This window comes from Rhinatrema bivittatum, chromosome 8 (genome assembly GCF_901001135.1).
Source record: "Rhinatrema bivittatum chromosome 8, aRhiBiv1.1, whole genome shotgun sequence".
NCBI lineage: Eukaryota > Metazoa > Chordata > Amphibia > Gymnophiona > Rhinatrematidae > Rhinatrema > Rhinatrema bivittatum.
The window spans coordinates 198002826-198018922 of record NC_042622.1 but is presented as its reverse complement, the minus strand read 5'-3'; the positions used below and the strand labels follow the sequence as shown (position 1 = coordinate 198018922).

Sequence of the window (16097 nt, the reverse complement as noted above, 5' to 3'; positions counted from 1 at the left end):
CAGCCCGACATATTCGATTATCTCCTGGTTTTGGCACTCTCCTTAGCAACGACCTCCTTATTTGGTCTTCCTCCTGAGAATTGCCTCTCCCCAGACTTACCTCTTATTTTGTACCCATCTTCTCAGCCTCCTCATGTACTTTTACATGTCCTATATGCTCTCGCCCTTAAACATGTATAAATATCCATATTCGGCAACCCCTCATGCCTCCAACCGCACTATGTAAACATCTAAACTCCTTCTCTATGCTTCTGCCTTGTTAATCTCATTTATAGTTTACTTTTATACTTAGACATATGTTAACCCTACTTTCTTCAAATTTGCTGTATGTAAATGGTTTAATTTGTTATCAGTTATGCTACACTCTACCAATTTGTTCTTTGTAAATGGTTTAATTTTTTTTAGCTATGCTAATCCTTATAATCACAATGTTCCTTGTAAACCAATACTATATAACCATAATGTTCCTTGTAAACCGATACGATGTGCAAACGGTTATCGTTATATAAAAACCATTAAATAAATAAATAAATAAATGTTGGGCTTTTAAAATTCACCTTTAAGAAACTGTGTGCTGCACATGTAGACGTGTATGTGAAACCCCAATTCACGCATATTTTTACCCTATTAGGAAGAGGTGGTTCAGTGAGAGGAGTTGGGGTGAGGACACACTTATAGGGGAATTTTCAAAGGATTTATGCATGTAAATGTAACATGCTGTCAGAACAATTTTCAAAAGCCATTTACCTGCATTAAGGGGTAGATTTTCACAAAGCGCGCCTTAGCGTACTTTTGTTGGCGCATCAGGCGCCAACAAAAGTACGCTGGATTTCAGTAGATACGCACCGGGCCGCACGGCAACTGCAGCGTCGCTTTCCTGGCCTGCATTGGGGCTTCCCTTGATGCACGCATGCGGGAGGCCCCGCCTCTTAAAGGGGCTGCGTTGGAAGAGCTAAGCCAGCCCTGGATGATGACGTCTCTGCAGGAGGGGTATTTAAACCCTGCAGCTGCTTCTTTTCTTCGCCTTCGCAACAGACTCCCTCTGTTGCTCCTAGGCTGCATTCCCTGTGCTTCAATGCTGCTCCTCCGATGGCTCCAGTGTCTTCTGTGTCTGTGCCTTTAACGTCTCCGTGCCTCCAGTGTCTCCTGTGTCTCCATGCCTCCAGCGTCTTCGTACCTCCAGCATCTTTGTGTTCCTGTGACTGTCTTTTCGTCTCCCCAGATAGTACCTTTGGACTGACTCTCTGGTACTGACCTTGGTCTGCCTCTTGACCTCTCTGTTCACTGCCTGCCCTGGACCTTCTGCCTGGACTTCACTTCGTCTCTTCGCTGCCTGCCCTGGACCTTCGGCCTGGACTCCATGCTGTCTCTTCGAGGAGGTTGGTTCCTATCTTGCTGGGTGAACGCTTCGAGTACCCGCTCCTCGGGGGCTCTTCTGTGTTCATAGGCTATCCGCTACTTGGAGGGCCATCCTGCTTGATTCTTCGGAACCAGTCCTTGTGTGTCCTCCTCTCGCCTATGCCACCTCCCGAAGATGAGCCCCACTGAGGGGATCCCTCGCCGATCAATACCTCTCGCTTCGGCTCAAGGGTCCATAACGATAACACACACAGGTTTTCAAAGTGGACTTCGGCATATTTTGGCTTAAGTCTGTGAGAACAATGTTTGGCTTTTTAAAAAAATTACCCTTCCCCATATCATGTGTCATAATAAACACATAACATTTTCAAAATATCGGGATAGCTACCTAACTGTGTGATCTGTTGAAATATTTGCAAGTAACAACTTCACATCTGGTGAGCAATCTTTAATATTAAGATTTGTCTTCATGCATGAGACTTGTATCCTCAGCATTTCACAAGCATGTTGAACAAAACATGCACTAACCAATTAGTAGTCATTTTGTCTCCCTTAAAAGGGAGATTAGCTGAGTTGCCTATGGTGGGATTTGAGCTTGTGCATCCCAGGTTTCTGAGAATGTTATAGGTCACACACATTAGTGATAAGCTCCAGGCTTACAGAATTCACATCCCTTTTACCTCATACTTTTTGCTTATATTTTGCTAGATTTTTGCTTATCATGAGGTTTTCTTTTGCTTCCTTGAACCCTGAAGACAAAGAGATTAATACTTCCATACACTGGGGTTTGTGAATTATGTCTTCTTCATTGCCAATTTCTGCGATGTTACAGAAGTGAACATATCTATCCAAGTTGCCACATTTCCTCAAAAAAAAAGAAAAGAAAACTGACAATCAAGTTAACGCAGCAATTTTCAACGTGCTGGCTGGTTTGACTAGCCTGAAGCCTGCATTTGAACATGAATTTTCATAGGATGATGGCTATGGGAAGATCAAGATGCAGCTAGGTGTAATATTAATAAATATTATGCTGAAGGCATCAGCCAGTCAGATCATTCTCATTCATAAGAACATTTGATTTCAGAAGCGAATTACTTTATGGTTACGGAAGCAATTATCATCAAAATCAGTATCAAAAATCTCTCTTGCCAACTGTTAAATAGTCGCCTTGCGAAAACGGGAGGCATGTGGTTCATGCACGTTTGAGTCTGCGCTGACCTTACCAGTGCAGATGTGTGAAAATGGAAGGTTCCACTTATCCATGACATCATTCATTAGGTCATTCCTTACCTATTGTCTGATCGTATCATCACAACAGCTTATGCTTAACATGCTCTTCCAGACAAAATAGCAGAAAAGATCGGACCTGCAATCGCCGTGCAGGGAATCCAAGTATCTTATTTTTGTAAAGTGAATTAATAAAAAAAAATAATAATAGAGAGAGGCACTTCAAAAAGTTAAGAGAGGGCATCTTTTTTTTTTTTTTTTGTGTTTGTCTAACTTGTTCAGCACATAGCATGATGAATCAGGTGATTGGGGGGGGGGGGGGGGGGGAGGCACAGGCAAACATAGCCACACAGATAAAACTGACTGATTACCACCATTGACATAACCTGAGCTGATAGTTTGACAGTTCCAGCCAGGAATGCTCTAGCAGTCTCACTGTTGCCTTCAAAGACAGATAAAGATTGCCATTCACAATGGTTTAAAGCAGCGCTCGGAGTCACATAATTCACCCGCGGTTCCATCTTAAGACATGGTACTGCCAAATAAACATGACAAATGACCAATAAATATGACAGAGAAAGCAGGATGCTCCCCTTCTTTATAAAATACTGCTTGGCAACAAATGCCTGTTTGGCTTTGTCATCTGAACAACAGCTTCTGTCTTGCTGCAGCCATAAACTCACGTGAAATTACAGAAAGAAAGTCAAGTCAGATAGAAACATGGGTCTTGAAATCAACGCGTCGACAGCTTCTTTCAAATGACATTTTTTTTTTTCTAATCCTTGTTGATTCCTTCCTGTTTGGATCCTCTGTGTGCCTCAACAAAAGAGAAAGAGAAAGGAAGGAAGCTTCTATGTTTGGTACAAGAATAGCTTTTGTTTCCTTTGTTTTCATCCTTCCCCCTTCTCCCACTAATCCCTATAGTTGTGGTGCTAAACAAAAATGGGCCGATGCAGTAAAGTCGCAGAGGCTGAGCGCACTGTTAGCCTGTGTTTGGCCACGTGTTTTCAACGCACTATTTTTACCCTTTATACAGTAAGGGGTAATAGCGCGTCGAAAACGCGCGGCCAAACCCCACCCCCCCAAAACTAATAGCGCCCGCAACATGCAAATGCGTGTTCATGGGCCTATTAGTCATCCAGAAAGTAAAATGTGCAGCCAAGCCGCACATTTTACTTTCAGAAATTAACGCCTGCCCAAAAGTAGGCGTTAATTTCGGCCGGCACCAGGAAAGTGTACAGAAAAGCAGATAAAACTGCTTTTCTGTACACCCTCCGACTTAATATCATAGCGATATTAAGTTGGAGGCCCCCAAAGTAAAAAAAAATTTAAAAAAATAAAAAAAAAATTTAAATCTGCCCGCGGTCCGCGGGTTGGAAGACGGATGCTCAATTTAGCCAGCGTCCATTTTCCGAACCCGTGGCTGTCAGCAAGTTCGACAACCAACGCCGGTAAAATTGAGCGTCAGCTGTCAAACCCGCAGACAGCCGCCACTTCTGTCAAAAAGAAGGCGCTAGGGACGAGCTAGTGTCCCTAGCGCCTCTTTTTACCGCAGGCCCTAATTAGCATACCTGGGGTTTCTGAATCGTGTGTCCAGGAGAGTGGCCTGTGTATGCGTCGGGAGAGCGGGCGCTCGCCGGCTCTCCCGTGTGGTTTTCTGTATTGGCCCAAAAGCTTGTAGACAGTAATCCATCATGATGTTTGCAATGGGTGTGACTCACCTTTTCTGGAAGATTGTTGACATCCACTTTTCAGTCAGTCACTGCTTCTAAATCCCCGCTCTCCCGTGCGGTTTTCTGTATCGGCCCAAAAGCTTGTAGACAGTAATCCATCATGATGTTTGCAATGGGTGTGACTCACCTTTTCTGGAAGATTGTTGACATCCCCTTTTCAGTCAGTCACTGCTTCTAAAGCACATAGAAAAAACAAAACAAAAAAACAACGCTAAAAAAAGCATTTTCACTTTTGTCACAGGGAATTTTCAAACATTCCACATAAGCCCAAAAATATGCACACGAGTTACAACCAATTTTCAAAGCAAACTTAAGCCGCAATGTTTGTTTTGAAAATTATCCCACCAAATCTACCCTGCACAAGTTACACTGGCTATTTGGTGTGCACAAAATTTTTCCTCAAAATTTCCGCTCATGTGGTTGAATTTTATAACTTTCAAATGCAAATCCCTCTCCAGTTCCACCCCCAGGAATTCCTCAACTCAGTCTGAATAAACTCATGTAGTAACACAGCATGGGCAGGTTTACTTGTCGACTGGGCAGGAAGTTATTTAAAACGCCACTTCTGCATGTAAAATACTGTTTTACTCATGGAAGCCCCCTATATTAAGTTGCTCTTGTCTCCATTTTAAAGAATTTGTGCAATTATGTCTGATGCTGTTCAACATCTCATTTTAACCAAATAAAACCCTCACTCTTTTGAGATTTTTCTTTCTGATAATAGTAAAGAAAGTACTGAGAGTACTACATAAATCCAGAATGAGTGGGGTTCATGCTTCATCATGGTTTATATTCAATTAGTTTCTATTTGAAGCAGTCTAGTAGTCAAGACCACTTTTTCGGCTAACAAGACCATTATTTTTAATGGGGAAGATGGGCACATCAGACATTCTTATGGTAAGACTAAAATTCACTTCATAATTCAGGGGTTAATTTTACAACAGCACACTTAGATTAGGTTACAAATACAAGTATTAGTTACTCCAGCTTTCAATCAAGGCAGACATACCTAATTTTGTTTTGAAAATTATCTTCAGCTAGGTGTGTGGCAGCCATCAAAAAAGCAAATAGAATGTTAGGATTGATCTGTAGAGGAATGAAAGCAAAAACCAAAAACACAATGGAGAAGTAGCCAAATGAATAGAGCAATGGGCTGTGACCTAGGGAAGCTAGGGTTCAAATCTTGCAGCTACTCCTTATGACCTTAGGCAAGTTACTTCTCTCTCCATTGCCTCAGGTACAGACTTAGGGGTTCATTCACCGCAAGGTAAATGCTGTTTTCTATCTGGTAAATGGACTAATGTGAAGATAATGCAAGGTATTTGAAATACCTTTTATTATTCTGCTGGCACAGTGTCTATTAAAATGAGCTGATTAGCATGTAAATGGATGCTAATCAACTCATTACTAGCCTAAACAATGCAAATCAAATAATGTGGCTGGTCTCAAAAATCACAAGCCGCATTATTTGATGTAAAGTTAGCTACAACTCAAGAGTTGGTTGATTTAACTTCCTCCGATTTTCAACATTTTCAAATAATTACAAATAAACTGCAATTTAGAACAAGGTACATATTTCCACATATATGAATCTTTCCCACCAAAAATCTTTTACATCAAATCATAAATTACAAGTCGGAATATATGTGCCTAAATATAAGAAAAACAGGGGGCAAAGAAAACTGATGAGCGATTACAATATAAACGATTCTTTGAACGTAATTGGTAGGAAGAAGCACCTAACTTCCTTCATGTCGATTCATCCCTTGGGGTACTATGGGCTGGATTTAAGAGGTACGTGCGGGCGTAGATTTGTGCGTAGATTTGTGCACATGCAGCCGCGCGCATGTTATAAAATCCGGGGTTGGCGCGCGCAATGGGGTGCACACGTGCACCTTGCACGCGCCGAGCCCTAGGGGAGCCCCGATGGCTTTCCCTGTTCCCTCCGAGGCCGCTCCGAAATCGGCCTAGGAGGGAACTTTCCTGTCCCCCCCATTTTCCCCTCCCTTCCCCTACCTAACCCGCCCCCCAGCCCTACCTAACCCCCCTCCGACCTTTGTTTTTAAAGATGCGCCTGCCTCTGGGCAGGCGTAGGTTGTGCGCGCTGACCAATTGCTGGTGTGCGATCCCCCTCCCTAGAGGCCTTATGGAGGCCTCTGGCCACGCCCCCGCCACATCTGGACCGCCCATGCTCCGTCCCTTTTTCAAGCCCCAGGACATACGCGCATCCTGGGGCTTGCGGCGCGTCGCCAGGCCTATGCAAAATAGGCTCGGCGCATAATCTGCCCCTATGTATGTGGCCAGACAGGAAATCCCTGAGTTGTTCTGGTTCGAAAAAAATAGTTATTATTCATAGATCTGACACAGCATTTACTTGGGTATTTCAGTACAAATCAGGCTCCCATATTGAGTACCCTATCCCTCATAGCTAGAAACTGTTTTATACGATCTTGCGTGGTTTTAACTATATCGGGATATATTCTTATTTGTGCCCCATAAAACTTGGTCAGCCTATTTCTAAGAAATAATTTCAGAACATTATTGCGATCAGTAATGAAAGCAAAGGAGACCAACATGGATTTTCTTTCCTGAATTTCAGAGTCATTTGAAAGTTCAAGTAATTCTGAAATGTTCAGTCTGCTCACCTGCTCTTCTTCTCCCATAAAGCTTCTTTGAGGCAGATAATAAATCTTTGTACCTACTGGAAAACGTGTCTCAGGAATTTTTAAAACCTGCTTAACAAAGGGGCAGATTTTAAGAGGGTTACATGCGTAACCCCGAAAACCTGCCCCTGCGTGCGCCAAGCCTATCTTGCATGGGCTTGGCGGCGCGCGCAAGCCCCGGGACGCACATATGTCCCGGGGCTTGCAAAAGGGGGTGGGGAAGAGGCGGTCCTAGGTGGGCGTGGGCGTGGCTGGAGCCTCCAGGCACAGCGGCCATTTGCTGCTGTGCCCGGGATCGCGGGCCGGCCATCGGCCGGCATGCGTAAGCTACGCCTGCCAGGAGGCAAGTGCAACTTCTCCAACAAAGGTAAGGAGGGTTTAGGTAGGGCTGGGGGGTGGGTTAGGTAGGGGAAGGTGGGGGGAGGCGGAAGGAAAGTTCCCTCCTCGGCCGCTCCGATTTCAGAGCGGCCTCGGAGGGAACGGAGGAAGGCTGCGCGGCTTGGCGCGCGTAAGTTGCACAATTGTGCACCCCTTTGCGCGCGCCGACCCTGGATTTTATAACATGTGCGCGGCTGCGCGCGCATGTTATAAAATCGAGCGTAGATTTGTTTGCGCCGGGTTGCGCGAACAAATCTACGCCCGTGCGCAGTTTTAAGATCTGCCCCGTAGGTTTTAAATAATTCAAGTAGTGATATAGCTCTTATAACCGGAAAATTGATAACTCTCAAATTGAGTATCCTCAAAGTATTTTCCACTTTCTCTATTTTTCTCTCCATCAATAAATCAGACTTTATAATATTCTTTTGAACATTTTCAATTTGAAATATTCTTTGCTCATGATTTTCTATCTTAGAATTAAAAGTTACAATCAGAGAATTGTTAAGCACTGTCTGATTTTTTGTTTCCAAAGTTGTAGCCGTTAGAATCTTTAACGTGGCTTTGATTGCCTTCAGAGCAGACCACATAGTTCCTAAGGAAATTTGTTCAGGTTGACCAAGCTGTATACTCACAGATGCAGGGTCCGACTGATCCCCTCTCGCAACCCCAAAGGCTCCCGGCAACTTTATTCCCGGCGTTGTCATCTCCATGGGTATCATCTGACTCTCCTCTCCATGGGAGTCAGGGCTCCGGACAAGCCAGCCATCTCCTCTCCGCGGGGTTCCTCCCTGCTCCTCTCCATGCTCAGGCTCCAGCTCCGTTGTTCTCGGAGACGCCACTGGCTGTGCGGGGTGTGGCGGCTTAATCGGCTCGCCGGGGCTCAGAGTCACTTCCAGGGTCGGAGGGGACTGTATTCGCTCCTCAACAGTTCCCTCTGCGACCAGCCCCACCAGTGTTCGAAGTGTTCCATCGAGGAAGAAGTCTTCAATTCGTCGTTGCAGAGGGTCAATATCGGGCAAGCCAGACAGGGCTCCCCTAACTCGACCCTTCTTTTAATATGGGGCATTTATTTTTAAGTAGTAGATATTATAAGAATAAGACGACGAGAGCCTCTTTCCTCCGCATCCTACTATGTGGCCATCTTGCCCCCTATGCCATCTTTAATATACAGCCTCACCCCTCCACCTATTTGAACGGTCCTATCATATAGATGTAATTTACTCTGGTATTACAGTATCCCTTTGGTAATTTCCTTCCATCAGGTCTCTAAGATGTCTATTATGCCTATATCTTCACTAAGGGGCAGATTTTAAAAGGGTTGCGTGAGTAATATAAGCACGTAACCCTTTAAAGCCCCTCCTGCGTGTGCCGAGCCTATTTTGATTTGGCTCGGCGACGCACGGAAGCCCCGGGATGGGCATATGTCCCGGAGCTTGAAAAAATGGGCGGGGAGGGACATGGGCGTGGCCAGAGGCCTTGCCACTGCCGCTGGGACCGGGGATCGCATGCCGGCACTAGGCTGGCGCAGGCAGGCATAAATAATAAAACAAAGGTGGGGGAGGGATTTAGATAGGGCTGGGGGGCGGGTTAGATAGGGGAAGGTGAGGGGGGCCGATTTTGGAGCGGTCTCGGAGGGAACGGGGAAAGCCATCGGGGCTCCCCTAGAGCTCGGCGCGCACCAGGTGCACAAGTGTGCATCCTCTTGCGTGCGCCGACCCCGGATTTTATAACATGCGCGCGGCAGCGCACGCATATTATAAAATCAGGCGTAGATGTGTGCGCGCTGAGTTGTGCGCACAAATCTACGCCCGCGCGTAGTCAATCAAGCTGAGATCTGGGACTGGAGATAGGCAGAAGAGTAGTCGGGTGTAGCAGAGGTCTGGGGCTGTAGATAGGCTGAAGAGTAGTCCGGCGAGGCAGAGGTCCGGGGCTGGAGATAGCCTGAAGAGTAGTCAGGCGTAGCAGAGGTCCGGAGCTGGAGATAGGCTGAAGAGAAGTCAGGCGTAGCAGAGGTCCGGGGCTGGAGATAGGCTGGAGCGTAGTCAAACAAAGCAGAGTCAAAATCCAAATTGTCAGTCCAACACATAGACGAGGCAGGAATGAGGAAGACAGGAACCGGGAACCACAGGGATCAGGAACATGAAGTAGAGAGGATTCTCTATCAGCAACGAGTACTCGGACTATGAGGAGACCTGTTGCAAAGGTAATGCTATGGAGCGAGGCCTGAGCTTATATACACTGAAGAGTCTGACGGCAGCATTTGGGGCCACGGCCAGGTTCCTGCTGTGGGTCCTTTAATAAACTAGCGATGCGCGCACATAGGGAGGGGCACGGCGCCGATTGCGGCATCTATCCATGGGTCACGCGGAGAGGCCCGACGAGCAAGGACATCTTGGCTGGCAACACTGGGGACCATGGCAGAGCGGGAGGCACTGGAGGTGACCCGGGTCGGAGTTGGTGGCCCACCACCGCCAGTGAAGAGGAACCAGGAGCTGGAGACCGAACGAGAAAGTGAGAGGGCCGCACCGCAGGTCTGCCGCGGGCGGCACGAGTAACAAATTTAGGTGATCGCAGGAGCGATTACAGGTAACAAGGTGAATCATTTTTTAAAAGGACACCAAAAGGTAAGTGTTATAGACAAGATTTGATTTTAATTGCACAATGAAAAATGAGATTTCTTTTGCACATTGGGCCAATGGACTTTAGAACACTTGGCCTGTGATTATAGATAATGCAGACAGTGATTTAAGGAGAAAACCGTTCTCATGACGCCTAGTATGATTGTTAATTACATATTAGTACATAATAACTAAGGGTGTTATGATCCGGAAGTGGATCCTTGGGCCGACCTTTGTTGGGAAGCGGTCGGGAGGCAGACATGCACAGCCGTAGATGGATCTTCGCCTGGAAACCCGTGACGCCCCCAGAGGAGCTGTGAACGCCCGGGTCGCTAGGACTTAGGTGGCTTCACCCTGGAAGTCCGAGGTCCCCCCAGGAGGAGCCCGTAGGGACCCGGACCGCTGGGACTTAGGAGAGGACTGGCGTGGAAGAAAACCCGGACCGGAACTGGAACAGGAGTGAAGGCAGGAGAGAGAGACGAACCGTGATCAAGGCAGGCAGCTGGAGTCAGGAGCGAGAAGACAATCCGTGGTCAAGGCAGGCAGCAGGAAACAGAGGCGAGAAGACAATCCGGGATCAAGACAGGCAACAGGAATCCGAAACTGGAATGCTGAGACTGACAAGCAGGAACAGGAGCACCTGGAGCAGCAACTAACCCACCGAAGTGAACTCGTTGCAAGGCAAAGCAGGAAGGACAGAAGCCGGCTTAAATTCCCCGCTGGTGCTGACGTCAGACAGGGGGCGGTTCAGCACATCCGGGTGCTGGGCCGTCAAAAGCCCGCCCTTCGCGCGTGCGCGTTCCCCCATGGGGGAGGAGTCATCTGTGGGGCTCGGCGGCGTCTCCCACGCGGAGAGCCCGTCGCCATGCGGCCAGGCCGGCCCTGGATCCCGCGACTCGCGGCCGAACACCGGACCCCGCTGAGGAGGTAAGGGCCCGGCGAGCGCGGCTATAACAAAGGGTTAGGTTCATTATTAAGACATAAAAGTGAGGGGTATATATGAGTATTAAATTTTTACTCCCTCTACAAAAATTAAATGGTTATAACTTTGTGGTATACCATTTTCTTTTGGGCCATATGGGGGGTTGCAGGGAAGCCCCATTTTAGTTTTGTGAGGGGCAGCTTAATGAACCAAACTGAACCAATATAAATATTGAAACAAACTGAAATATAAATACCTAAAGCAGAGAAAGAAACTGAAACAAATTATTTTGCCTGCACATCACTGTTTCTTGCTACACCACCTTCCAGGTGACCTTGATCCTCCAAAGTAGCACAAGGGCTGCCAGACTGGAGATCACACTATGTTGCTATGTTTGTCAAGGTCTTTTCTATATAACTAAACTCTCTGTTTGCCTCTGCTCCCCACAAGCTTGCCACGATAGCTTCCAGAAACTGGACATTCTCTGAAAGCCAGGAGCTCTTTGCAGTAGGTGAACATAAGAATTCCCTTACTGGGTCAGACCAAGGGTCCATCAAGCCCAGTTTACTGTTTCCAATAGTGGCCAATCCAGGCCATAAGTACCTTAGCAACATCCCAAACAGTAGATAGATCCTATGCTGCTAACATCCAGGGATAACATTCAAGTTATACTAAAACTCTTGAATTCTGGGAATCTTGTCTTCAAAAAATTGACGGACTCCTCTCCAACCTAAATCTAATACTAAATGCTTCAAAAAGCGAACTCCTCCTAATCTCCTCTGAAAACAGTAGCATCTACACAAATCCACCACCCAACCTACAAACTCCACAAGTAAGAAACCTGGGAGCTATCTTTGATAACAGGCTAAACCTAAAATCATTCATAAATCAAACTACTAAGGACTGCTTCTATAAACTCCAAGTCTTAAGAAGAATAAGACCACTGTTTCACTTTCAAGACTACAGATCAATTCTTCAATCAATAATCTTTGCTAAACTAGATTACTGCAACTCTTTACTATTAGGTCTTCCCTCTTCTCACACTAAACCCCTTCAGATGGTTCAAAACACGGCTGCAAGAATATTAACAAACACTCGGAGAAGAGACCACATACCACCAATCCTCAAAGACCTGCACTGGCTACTAATTCACTACAGAATCTTATATAAGTCCATAACCATTATTTACAAAACCATACATCAACACTCTCAGCTCAACCTTCAAATTCCTCTCAAAAAATTCACTTCCAACAGACCTATCAGAGAGTCCTACAGAGAATCCCTACAAGTACCACATTCCAAAACCATGCGGCACATAACCACCAGAGACAGGGCTTTTTCCACCGCAGGACCAACACTGTGGAACACTGTCCCACCAGATTTGCGACAGGAACCCTGCCTCCCCACATTTAGGAAAAGACTCAAAACGTGGCTATTCATGAAAGCATTCCCCGACCTAAACTGAACCTTAATCCGTCTTTGACTAGTCACTTAGACTCTGCCTTAACATGGCAATTAACTCCACAGTATCAGGGCAATTCATTATTGACTCTATTGCACTGATAGGCATTTATGTTCTCTCTATTTAAACCCCAGCTTCTTCCTTCTGTTCCAAGTTATATTACTCCCTTGTTTTATTGTAACTGCAACACTTAACTTTCACTTGTTTAGTGTCTACTATTTACTATCACCATTATTATCTATGTTATTTAATGTTATTTATAACCTCTTGTTCTACACTTGTTAATTGTAAACCGACATGATGCGATATATATTGTGAATGCCGGTATAGAAAAACTTAAAATAAATAAATAAATAAATAAAGTCTACCTGGTTAATAACAGTTTATGGACTTCTCCGGGAACTTGTGCAATCCTCATACAACCTCTCACCAACATGTAGATAAACTTATGTGTGACACTTAGTGCAAGAGATCTGTACTTATACTTTTAAAAAACATACAATGTATTTAGCTTTCACCTTTTCTTTGGGAGATCAAGATGAGTTATATTCAGCAACAGTTGGTAGCTGCCTGTCCCAGGGGGGCTTAAAATCTAAGGAACCTATGTACTAAGCCGCAATATTTACCACTGCTGGGATTCACTAAATTTCTGTACTTGGTCCTGCAGCTTAGTAAACCCCAGTGGTAAAATACCACTGAGAAAAATACCACAGTTTAGCCACGTTCAGAAAATCCACACAAGGGCAGCCCTACAACCTGGGGTCACCATCTTGTTAAAGGACAAATGAAAGCATGTGCTTTTTGGTGGAGGCATTCCCAGGGCAGAGTTGGGCTAAGGAAGCAACAACACGCATCCCTGTTTTGGATTTTCAAAACTACACATTTTGAAAAGGTAGTTTTAGCTGGAAAAAAAAGCAAGTGCAATCTCTGCAGGTACCTTGAGCAATTTTTAGCTAAAGTATATGTGTACATTCCCTTTGAAAATTGGTGCAAAATCTATGGCTAAACATATCCATGGACCTTTCAGCTGCCCACACAATTTAGAAAATTGGCTCCTTAAAAGATCAGTAAGGGAAGGTTTGATTACATGGGATAAAGGCTCTTCCCTTCTTTGAAGTCTGTTGTCAATGTCTTCAGGTACCTTCATGCTAAACTAGCTGGATCCCAAGTGCAGAAGGCAGATCGCTACAAATGCAAAAAGTGCCACATAAAAGTTAATTTTATGGTTAGAAATGAAAGACTTATTACTTGCTACGTGAAGTGAAGAATCATAAAGAGGTATGCTGGATGCAGATATTTTATATCATTGACTGCAGCATGCACCCTGTTACTGCAGCTAAAACAGAATACTAAAGCAACACTAAAATTTGGATTTATCTGTCTTTGCTGTGGTGCTGATTAAGGTGATCTGCCTGCTAATGGTGCTTAGCAGTTCCCTTTGGCATTACTTTGGAGGTTCTTGGCAGAAAAGGCATTTGTGCCATTTCTGTGCTTAACTGTGATGTTCTGTTTCTTTTGCGGAACGCAAAGTGGTAACTTTCTGTATAGACTGGTCTCTTAGTGTCAGTATGTCTTAGCGATATGGTGCTATTGATAATTACATAGCTCTCAAGTAGCTTAGTGCCCACTCCTGGATCTTGAGTTCCCATCCCAGTGAGGGAATGCTACCAAGAAGGTGATGAATGCTTTGATTAGCCACAGGGTGGAGATGATGCTAACTAAATCCCTGAACATTTAAAACAGGTAGGGATGAGCAAAGACCAAGCAGGGCCTATTGTACCCTTTCTCTGGGAATTTTTTTTTTCATTTCAGTTCTTTTTTTTTTTCCTTTTCAGAACATTGGATTTTAATTTGCAAAAAGTGTGTGCTATTTTCTGAAACAAATGAACCCCAAAATTTGGAGGATTTTCAGGGAGATTGGGTATTCATTTGAGGGGTAAAACGAATTGAAATGAAAATGCCTGCTTTGGTTTGGATTACCATTCGTTTTAAATCAAATGCACATCCCTAATACATGCTCTCTTTGATTTTCCAAACCATTATGGATATGCTTTGGTGAAGAATGAAATGATTCATTTTCTCGACATTTCCTGTTTCATTTTGTTTATAAAATTAAATGAAAGAAAAATGAATGAAATTTAATTTTTGTTTCATAATAAATATTGCCTCTGCCGCAAAAATGAAATACATCTCAGCACTCTCCTGATTCATGTAACTTCCCCCCTCCCCCTAGCCTCCTACCCCAGTTCTTCAGTCTTCACTGGGCAGGAGCAATACCAAGTCCCTCATGCCCTGATGATGGTACTGTTCAACCCAAGGCCTGGATTCATCATTCATCGCAGAATGATGAATCCAGCAAAAACAGGGGGCGGGCCTGCGAAAGCCTGCAGCCATCACACCACGGCGGTGTCTTTGCTGCCGGCTTTTGCACCAAATAGCGCCACAGTGAAAGGTGGTGCTATTCGGCACGCTACTGCTGACGATAACGTTGGTAACATTATCGCCGGCAGCGAAGACACCGCCGACTCCACCCTCCCCACCCCGACTCCTCCCCTCCCATCCCGACTCCTCCCCTCCCCCTAATTAACATTATATTGCATGTGAAAAGTCCTTTTCGCATGCGATATGGCCTTATCGCGTGCGTTAGGGCCCTAACGCACGCAATAAAGCTGTAGTGAATGACCCTACAAGATGGGCGCCATTATGAACATTTGCTATATAAGAAATTGGTATTACCTGACCCCAAGTACATTTTTGAAGGGTCATTTCTACAAGTAAAACACTCCCTTACCTGTAGACATCCATTTCAAAATTGCTTGCATAATTATCATGTTTAAAAAAAAAACATTTTTTTTGCCTGTAAAAGTGGGAATTGCAGCACAAGCAAACTAACAGAAAACTAAAAAACAAACTAAGTTTTTCTCCACACCCCCCCCCCCGCCACCCCTTCCACTGAGAAAAAAAATTCCTCCTAAAAATATAATAGAGGTAGAAAGGCTAGGGGACTAAAATACAAATGACAAAATCATGGAATTCAGCAGCTGGAAATAAATGGGAACTGAAACATTGGCTGGTCGAAGAGTGGACATAAAAGAATAAATTGCAGATGCTCACACCAGGGGGCTGGGAAGAAGGGTGGCTGCACATGAACTCCTGCACATGCTCAGAAAACTCTATTGGGTTTGTTTGTGCTCTGAGAGAGGTGTTCTGTTCTGATGCCGATGCATGATGTCATAGACGTGTCAATGGAGAAATCCATTTATTGCTCATCTCCAAGAGTGATCTCACTGCTGCATAGCGCCACCATGAGAAGCAATATTCTGGAAAACGGGTGGGCACAGAATAAAACATTTGTTTTTTATTTATTTCATTGCTTTTTTTTTTTAATTTCTGTCTTATAGCGCTTGCTAAATGCTTCTAGCATGAGCTAAAATGAAAATTTGCTTCATTTTCTGTCATTTTGGATTGTCAACAAAACAAAACAAAAAAATAACATTGTTGGCATTTCTCTGTCGTTTTTAAACAACAGCACACCCCATAGCTTTTCCTTAGCGTACTCATCACAGAAGCATCCGATCTGTAGATTTCTCACCCACTGTTTTCTTGTTTCTATCCAAACATAACCAGCAGGCAGGGTTTTCATGGAGCAGCATCTACTTCCCTCCCCAACACCCAAAATAATAACGAAATGCAGGTAACACAGGTGGTCAGAGTCGCTGATTTGAATTTGATAAG

The 16097-nt window shown here is 44.7% G+C and overlaps 1 long non-coding RNA gene across 2 annotated transcripts in view; it reads right to left on the bottom strand.

Moving 5' to 3' along the window:
- Positions 1–3092: 3092 nt before the first annotated feature.
- LOC115097557 overlaps positions 3093–16097 on the bottom strand; it is a 78252-nt gene continuing 65247 nt past the window's right edge. Inside the window, exons 3-4 of one of the 2 annotated variants that reach the window (XR_003858304.1) lie at positions 4308–4493; positions 3093–3403 (exon numbers count right to left, since the gene is read on the bottom strand). This is a non-coding gene — a long non-coding RNA (uncharacterized LOC115097557). Of the gene's footprint in view, positions 3404–4177; positions 4494–16097 lie in introns of those variants that run through there. The other variant, XR_003858303.1, reaches the window with a different exon arrangement.